Raw genomic sequence first — 9,830 nt, forward strand, 5'->3', positions numbered from 1 at the left:
TATATTATAATGATATATTGATATAATATAAATACATTATAATTACCATATACTACTATATAGTATGTAATATATAATGATTAACACATAATTAATATATGATATGATTGATATATGATATATGATATATGATGTATGACATACAGCATATGATATGTGACTTATAATTTATGATTTACAATATGATGTACAATATGATATATGATGACATATGATATATATATACATGATATGGTATATAGTATTATATGTGATATGTGGTATGTGATGTATGATATTATTGATATGATATATGATATGTTATTCATATATATAATCAGAAATATCTCTCAGTAAATAAAGCTATTTACCATATAAATCTTGTAATCTGAGTTCAATCCAGACCCCATTTACAGATGAAGAGACCTAATTCCATAAAAATATCCTCTGACTTACACATTTGATCAGTGATATGTGAATCTATATGTACAATATATGCATGGTAATAATAATAATAACAATAATAATAATGATGATAATAGCAACATTTGTTGACCAAATAATTTTCTGTGTATAGTTAAGGAGATTCTTGAACTTAACCATATTGATACATTTATATTTTATACAAAGTGTTAGGATTGCCTTAATTTACTCTTAAACCTTTGAGTTAAAGTAGAAAACATCAGGTGATGTGTAAAGAGTCCATCTCCATGTCTAATCTATCATGACCTTGTTTGACACTCTAAGCCTTATAAAATAAATGTAATAAAGTGAATCTCCACAAAGTACGGCAGATACCAATGAAGGGGAAGATGCTAGGTCCAAAACCAGAATTCTGAAAATGGAAATACTGACAATGAGTAAAGACTAGGTGTGTGAGAGGCTGCAGAGAGAAGTATCACTATCAAGTAATGATGTCAGTGCAGTAATTTCCTAAAATAAAAAACATGATTGTGTCCTGTTTTAAAACATAATGAGGTTATAATTAAATGCAGGCAAGTACACTTTTAGTATTTTCTACCTAATCAACCTTACCAATACATCTTCTGCATTCCCAACTGAGCATATCTAAACAGTGTGGAGATATTTCTTTTTCTATACATACTTTTATTTAACTCTCTTGGTCAGTGCATCTTTGGTAGCTATCATGTTAGGACCAGACGGGTTGAGGTGAATGAAAAATACTTGCTGTATCATATAATCAGTCTTCATAGTTGATATCACACTTATTTAATCATAAGATACTTAAAAGTTTAATTACATGAAGTCCGATTTAGAAGCTGATTTTAAAATTAAGCGTGGTTTCTCGTGCCTGTAATTCCAGGTTGGTGCAGAAGGCTAAGGAATTTAAAGTAATCCCTAATTAAATAACAAGTTTAAGGACAACCTGAGCTTGTTGAGACTATGTCTCAATAAAAGACAATTATTTAAAAATACTAGACTTTGAAGAGATTTATAAAATAAAAAATTTTTTTCTTCAAAATATAAATGCATGATATCATATTAATAAGTGCTATCTGTTTGTGAGCTCCTCTGTTCTCTGCTATCTCTTCTTAAAGATGGGGCAACTGTTCTGAACACTTGCCATCAAGGGTGCACTATGTTCAACCTCCCGTTCCCTTAAAGAAGACGATTTCTAATAGGCAATATAGAGAAATACAGGTTTTTCTTAAAAGGCATGGAAAAATAAAGAATGAATAACACTGTAAGTATTTCTTCTCTCTTTTTAAGTTAATATCTTCTACCACAGGAGACTGTTTGAATTCAACTGAAAAACCAAAGAAACTATGAGACAAAAATGTGTTCTAGTTTTGACAGATCTCATTTAGTGGATTTTTCTATGTAAAACAAATAGTGTAGTAAACAATTTAAAATCCTCAATTGGAGTCCATTTATTCATTTCCAACTGCTTAGTTACTCTTCTCCATGTATATATCCATAATATGTGTGCAGATGTATGTGTGTTTTGAGTTATTAAAATCTGTTTTGAGGAATCACTTAATTTCAGTAAAATACATAGTTTTATTTCCTACTCCTTCTTGTGTCTAATGATTAAAATGTCTGGCACATAGAAGTAAAATTTAATCTATATGTTAATATAATACTACATTTCATTAATAACATTTTATGATGAAGAGAGTCAAGGAGACACACAGAGACCTATTTTCTTATTATTTAAGTTGTCTTATTCTACAAACCACTAAGACTCTCAATTGGTTATGACTGAACCATTCTTCCTAGGGGAAGTAGAGTTAAGCTAAATTCAGTATCCTTTGTCTGCAGAACTCTGGGATTTCCAGAAAACTCCACACTTCACAACTTCTGTTCACAACTTCAGACATCAGTGTGGAGGGGCAAGGTTTGAAGAGGTCATTCAAGATGGAGGACTGGAAACTACTGGTGTTATTACACAAAACTCTAATAGTAGAGATCAAAATAAGTTTAAAATCTTTTAAAATAAGATCACTTGTCATCTGGTGTTGGTCAGTTTATAGAATCCACTCATTGTGACTGACAGTTCTATAGAGGATGAGCTGCCATCACCAGTTTTAACATCAAGGGCCCTCTTTGTCAATAATCACATTTTAGGTCATGCAGTTTGCACACACGAAGCTCAGAGACATTAGTAAGATGAATGTTGATCATAACTATACTTCTGTTTCCTGTGCTGTATTGTTTCCAGTGCTTCCTCCTAACCTGACCCCTTCTCAAGTTATGAGAATGACTGAATGATTTTGCTTTCTCCACCAACCACAACATAATCTTAATAAGTAACAGATATTCCATATCATTTTCTTAGAAGTCATAATTTCATATATTCCTTAAAGTATTTCTGTGGTTTGTTTAAACATACTATTTTAACTTTTTGAGAATTTCATACAATGTATTGTTATCCTATTCAGACTCTGACAACTCCCTATTCCATGCCTACTCTCTTATACCTTTGTATCTGCATTTTTATTTGTTTCTTTTATAACTCACAAAATCTAATTTGTGCTGCCCATGTACTCACAGATTTGCAGCCATCCATTGGAGTGTGGTCAACTTATGAGGAGCAGAAAAAAAAATGCCCATGAAGCATTTTGTCATCTAATTCAATATTTTGCTTTTGGTCAGCTGCTTTGCAAGAATGATATTGATTTCTCAGTGCCATTCTTCTGAGTTCCTCTGCTACAGACTTCACATATTGCATTAAATGCTGAATATAGACAAATAAACTCTTTGATGGTGTTTGAGGTTCACACTGGGAAAGTATCTAAAATTAGACATCACTTGTTTACCTGGTTTAAGCGAAGTATAAAGTAACATAAAATAAAGCCTTGGTAGGATTCATGCATCTTCTATTTATATAAATAAATAATATGTTTCTTATTTATCAGGTATCAAGCCGAACAGAAAAAAGTACCGTCGCTTGCCTTCTTTATACAAAAAGAAGAATTAAAACATCTATTCTCAACAGGCAATGTCAAAATTGGAACTTTTCTGCCTCCAGATAAACACTTAATACTAAATCGAGTCCTCTTGGTAGAGTTACCTAAACACAATCACATATTCTAAAACAAAATGTGTAAATATCAGTGGGAGGGGACAGTGTGGGACTTCACCAAAAATATGCCATCTTTTGAGTAATTTGGTGATTGAGATATTCATTAATTATCATTTTCATCTTCACGTTAGATTATAAATGGCAAAAAATTCTTTGCAATTACTTCTGTGAACATTATTGTTGTTGTTACATTCCTAGGCTGCAGACTAGTCCTGAGATTTGAAGAATATCGCAGAAATGGCAGTCTAACATTAAAGGCTTGGTCGTAAACATCTTTCAGTTTATAGTCTTACCACATTTCCACACTACCTTTTATCTTGCTGATACCAAAAAGGGAAGAAAAAGTTTTGGAGAGGCGTTCAGCCCATGGTAGATATACAAATATTAGCTTAGGTGTTAGCTATGAGAGAGACATGAACAAATGTGAGGAGGTGAGGAAGCTGTAAGTGAGTGTATGGAGTGAAGAGACCACTAGTGACTCTGCAAAGAGTGGATCAACATCACACTGAATGTGTATCATTGACACAGCCACAGTCATGTCAAAACCAGTGCCTCAGACACACAGGAACCCACCAAAGCCTTTGCCCCAGGGTCATATTAAAAAAAAAAAAAAGTCCCTTTTGGTTCAAGTGTTAACAGTATGTGTAAGAGCTAGCAACTTCGCTTTCTCTTCTTGAATGTTTATACTCTGAGAGTGTTCATCTACAGACACCTTTTACCAAGACTAACTAACCCTCCCTCTGTGGTCTAGTTAATAAGCACAGTGACATTTGGCTTGTTCTGCAGTAGTTGATGTCACCCCAGCAAAATGTACCCTTCCCCCAATCCCTTCATTTATGTACATTTGTTTGTGTGTCTGTCACCCCATGGCCTCCAAAATTGGTCTTCAGAATGAAGCTTCATGGGACAAGAACAAACAAGTGCTAGTAACTCTCAGTCAGATTGTGGCAGTTTGTCCTCCATATCTTTGGTCTGTTTCACAATACGAATGCAGTTATTCACAATGTCTCCAACATTTATTCATTTTATATACATACATATATATGTGTATATATGAATAATAGTAAAATATATATGTGTGTGTGTTTATGTGTATGTGCATGCAAATGTACACATACACATATACACACAAGGAACCTCAAATAACTAAACCAAGAACAACTTAGCATTCAATAGCAATCCATGTTTAAATATGTAGAAAGCATCCTTCAATTCAGATTGACAACTGGAATTCAGGCTCAGAAATTTATATAAAAAAAAAGTCCCATAAAATAATGACTGGGGTACACTAAACTTGTCCTTGAATGCATCAAGTACTTCCTACACAGTTCATTAAAGGGGATAATGAAATCCTTCGGGCCCTGCAGTACAAGTCAACTAGTCCAACCCCAGCACTACCACCCCCAGGTAGCTCACATCCACTCTCCAGCTGCTGTGCTTATTCTTTGATATCTCTGTCTCCTAACCTATAATAGTGGGGATAAATGTATGTACTTTAAAGGACTGCTATAAAAAGGAAAAGTGCAGAGTTGGGTGCCTAAAACTGTGTTCCCAATCAAAACATATTAGTCCCCATCTCTTACCTGATATTGATCCTCATCAGTGTTTAAATAAATGTACAACGCTCTCGCTACATAATCCATCACAACCCCCAAAGGTCTAAGGAAGGCTAGCATTTCTATCAAATGTGTAAAATGAATATAAAACATACCAACATATAAAGTATACGTAAAATGCTAAATCTAAATCTAAACTACAAAACTTGTTAAAATTGATTGTATCATGACATATGATTACATTCTACCAATACCCTGCAAATTATGGCTCTGTGAGGAATAGTGGCAGTTTTTACTATAGAGAGCTGCCTGGGAACAGCAAGCATTTATATAGAAGCAGCTACATCCTAATCTGGACTTGCGCAAGATACAGTAATAAGCAGTTAAAAGGAACAAGCCTTTCCCTCAGACACTCGAAAGAAATGGAGAATCAGATAATCTCACAACACATCTTTGACTTCTCTAACCCCATAGTATCTGTCCATATTACTAATTTGTGTTGTTTACGTGTTTTTTAAGGCATAGTTTCCCTGTGTATTCCCTGGAACTTGCCCTATAGTCTAGGCTAGACTCAAACTCAGAGATCTGCCTCTGCATCCCAAGAGCTGGGATTAGTGGTATATGCCACCACCACTCAGCTTCTAATTTGTGTTCTTACAGCTATCATTTGACATGTTTCAGGTGCCCTCACTTATCTACCTCAGGAGAATGAGCAGACCCTGAGATGAAACCACAGTCTTGAGAGTAAAGAGATGGCTTGCTGTAGGAAGTGCCAGTCAGTGGTTTTGGTGGTGCACATACACAACTGAGGCACACCAGAACCACCCTCACACCAAACTCTGTGCCTCTAAGCCTGGGTATCCTTGTATTGTGTCTGACCATTTTCTATTTCTTTTAAAATATAGGTATGTGGAGTTGGATAGATGCCTCAGTAGTTCAAAACTCGAACAGATCCAAGTTTGGTTCCCAGCACATAACTGGTGGCTCACAACTGTCTATAATTACAATTCTAGGAGATCTATCACCCTCTTCTGACTTCTACATATGCCATCCATGCCCATGATACACAAATATGCATGCAAGCAAAGCTCCCATACTCATAAAGATAGATAGGTAAATAGATGATAGATAGATCATACATACACACACATATGTATGTACATACATACATACATACATACATACATGATAAATGTTTGGTCTTTTTTTAAAAAATTAAGGAATCAAGATTAAGATTTTCACACATAATTTTACACTTTCCTAAATCACAAAGGAACGCTCTGTGTCTTAGCCAGGGTTTCTATTCCTGCACAAACATCATGACCAAGAAGCAAGTTGGGGAGGAAAGGGTTTATTCATCTTACATTTCCACATTGCTGTTCATCACCAAAGGAAGTGAGGATTGAAACTCGAACAGGTCAGGAAGCAGGAGCTGATACAGAGGCCATGGAGGGATGTTACTTACTGGCTTGCTTCCCCTGACTTGCTCAGCTTGCCTTCTTATAGAACCCAGGACTACCAGCCCAAGGATGGCTCCACCCACAATGGGCCCTCACACCCTCGATCTAATTGATAAAATGCCTTACAGCTGGATCTCGTGAAGGCATTTCTTCAAGGTAGGCTCCTTTCTCTGTGATAAGTCTAGCTTGTGTCAAGTTGACAGACAAAACCAGCCAGTACCATATGCTTGCTACAATTGCTGTATTGGGTGTGCCTAAACAGATAAAAACTGGCAATGGCCCAGGTTATACAAGCTCCAGTTTCCACCAATTTTGTGAAAGATTGGGAATACTACATAAAACAGGTATTCCATATAATCCACAGGGCCAAGGTATAGTAGAAAGGGCACATCAAACCATTAAATGTCAATTTGAAAAAATTAAAAAGGGGGAATGGTACCCTACCAAGGGATCCCCCAGAAATATCCTTCATCATGCACTCTTCATTTTAAATTTTTAAAATTTGGATTCTGAAGGAAAATCTGCAGCAGATAGATTCTGGCATCCTGATACCAAAAAGAAATTTGCAACAGCCCTCTGGAAAGACCCATTAACTGGAACCTGGAATGGGCTAGATCCAGTGCTTATCTGGGGAAGAGGTTCTGTTTGCATATATTCCCAAACTGCAGATGCTGCACGTTGGCTGCCAGAGAGACTGATTAAACAAATAGACAACAATAACAAATCCAGGGAGGAGAAACCCCCTGAGAAGCATATTTTTTCTTCACAGGAAACATAAAGATGCTTCACAATTACCTTCAAACTGGAACAGATCAACGAGTAAACCTGACTTGGGAAGTTATCAGTGCTGAAGAAGACATCACCACCCATATCTCCAGGGTGGCTCTATTGGACTCTTGATTCCCTGACTTATGATTTAGTGGGGAACTTGATTGTTTTAGATTTAGTGGGAATTTAGATTGTTTAGACCCAGGAGAAAACCCACTACCACAGTTACTATAGTTGTTTTTTTGGGTTTGAGATTGACTAGAGCAGGAACAGGGATTTCCTTAGTTTTCTTTAGATCAAAGCTATGATCAGTTTTGTATTTATATAGATTTAGATTCTGATATAAGACATTCATAAACAGAATAGAAAAGGCTTACACTTTTTACTCCTCTGATAGAGGGAGTTATATGTTGCCCTTTAAAAAGAGTGTTGCTGTCATACTAACTATTCAGGAGTTGTTAAGTCTCTTGTCTTTTGGGTCCATGTGGTTCAACAAACTGATGGCTTTTGTATGAGATGCTATTCAAATGAAACCCACACAGGTCCATTATTACAGGCTGGAAGTAAGGGATTGTAAAACCTCTGTCATTAAGACTAATGAGGTATATCCCTTAACTTACACGCTAAGCCAGATAGTCAGTGACGGGTAAGAGAGCATACTGAGACCCTTGCCCCTAAAAGAAGGGAGGCCTCACCATCTTAAGACAGGAGCTCAACCAATGGCTGTTGAGTATCCAAGGACGGGAAAGGGAGGCTGGGGTCCTTTGCTCCAACCTAGGACAGGCACAGTTTCAGTAAGTTTTCCCAGCCTTCCCTTTTGAAAAAAAAAAATTAAAAAGGGGGACCTGTTGGGGGCCAACTTTTAGCAGAAAGCGGCTATCAGCTTTGTAGCCATCTTGAGCCATATACCCTGACATGAGACTTGGATTACAATAGCCTACAACAGCTGAGCACACTCCGATAATCTTGGTTTAGATACCTTGAGATTAAAGGTGCGTGAGATTAAAGGTGTGTGAGATTAAAGGTGTGTGACTTAAGAGTATGATTTAGAAGTATAGAGATCAGAGTTAGAGACAAGACCTAAGGGCATGATTAAAGGTGTAACTTAGAGGCCTGGCTTAGAAGTGAGACATATAAAAGGCAGAGACAGAACAGATCAGAATCAGACTATAGAATCAGACACATCAGACATTAGGTAGAGTCTGTCCTCACCCTCGCTCTTGCTGAAACCCGACCTGCAGACCAGAGCGGCAGCTTGGGCCGGGATACAGTGGCCGCCCAAACGTGGGTTGGCCCGGGCCTCAACATTTTGCCTGGGCTGCAACATTTATTTTGGCCGCCCCAACGTGGAGCTAGTGTGGCACTCAACATTATTTTGGCACCCGAACAGGGGCTAGTGTAGACCCCAACATTATATATATGCAGGTCGGGGTTCAGCAAGAGCGAGGGTGAGGGCAGACTCTACCTAATGTCTGATGTGTCTGATTCTGATCTGTTCTGTCTCTGCCTTTTATATGTCTCACTTCTAAGCCATGCCTCTAAGTTACACCTTTAATCATGCCCTTAGGTCTTGTCTCTAAATCTGATCTCTAGGTCACACTCTTAAGTCACACACCTTCAATCTCACACACCTTTAATCTCACACACCCAAGGAAAGTCCTGGGTATCTAAAGCAATATGTTATCAGAGTGTGCTCAGCTGTTGTAGGCTATTGTAATCCAAGTCTCATGTCAGGGTATATGGCTCAAGATAGCTGCAAAGCTGATAGCCACTTTCTGCTAAAAGTCGGCCCCCAACACAGTACACTCTGTATATCATTTTACAGAAGGAACAACTTCTCCAGATGGTTAATAGAAACCATTACTAATATGTAAGTAGCTGGAACCAATAGTTAGCTAAATAAGCATTATTTATGTAATAAAATGTTATACAAAAACTGTGTGTGGGGTGTGTGTGTGTGTGTGTGTGTGTGTGGTGTGTGAGTATGTGTGTGGGGGGGGTAGGATGAAGTCTAAGGTCTTCTTCATACTAGGCAAACAGTTTATTGGTAAGCTATTGCCTCCAAAATGGCATTTTAAGCATGTATTACTCTTAGCAATTTTTAAGTTTTAAATTTATGTTACATCGCTTCTCGGCCTTTTGGCTAAGATCAAGTGTAGTTAAATTTATGTTATTGTAAATTTGAGAATTATATAAAATGTTGTTTGATCATATTCACCCTCTACTCTACCCCTAGCTCCTTATACATCCACCCCACCCATTTAATATCTCCCTTTTTGTTTATTTTTTATAACAAATTGTGTTCAATTTTTTGTGTGACTATACTCAGTGTTGATTACCCACTGAAGCATGATTAGCCTCCCAGGGTCTATAACCTATCAGAAAACTGACTCTCTCCCAGAAGGCATCAACATCCCCTAGCTCTTTGGTTGTATGTGAGGACTCAGGAGCCCTTTCTCCCTCCATGCTAGAATGGTGGCTACCTATCCTAACCTTTAAAATATTTTCACCTATAGCTTA

At 37.1% G+C, this 9,830-nt stretch overlaps 1 pseudogene; it reads left to right on the top strand.

Moving 5' to 3' along the window:
* The first annotated feature begins 9,433 nt into the window (after positions 1–9,433).
* On the top strand, positions 9,434–9,533 carry LOC117720263 (U2 spliceosomal RNA; annotated as a pseudogene).
* The last annotated feature ends 297 nt before the right edge of the window (positions 9,534–9,830 follow it).

The sequence above is a fragment of the Arvicanthis niloticus genome, chromosome 14, assembly GCF_011762505.2.
Source record: "Arvicanthis niloticus isolate mArvNil1 chromosome 14, mArvNil1.pat.X, whole genome shotgun sequence".
Classification (NCBI taxonomy): domain Eukaryota; kingdom Metazoa; phylum Chordata; class Mammalia; order Rodentia; family Muridae; genus Arvicanthis; species Arvicanthis niloticus.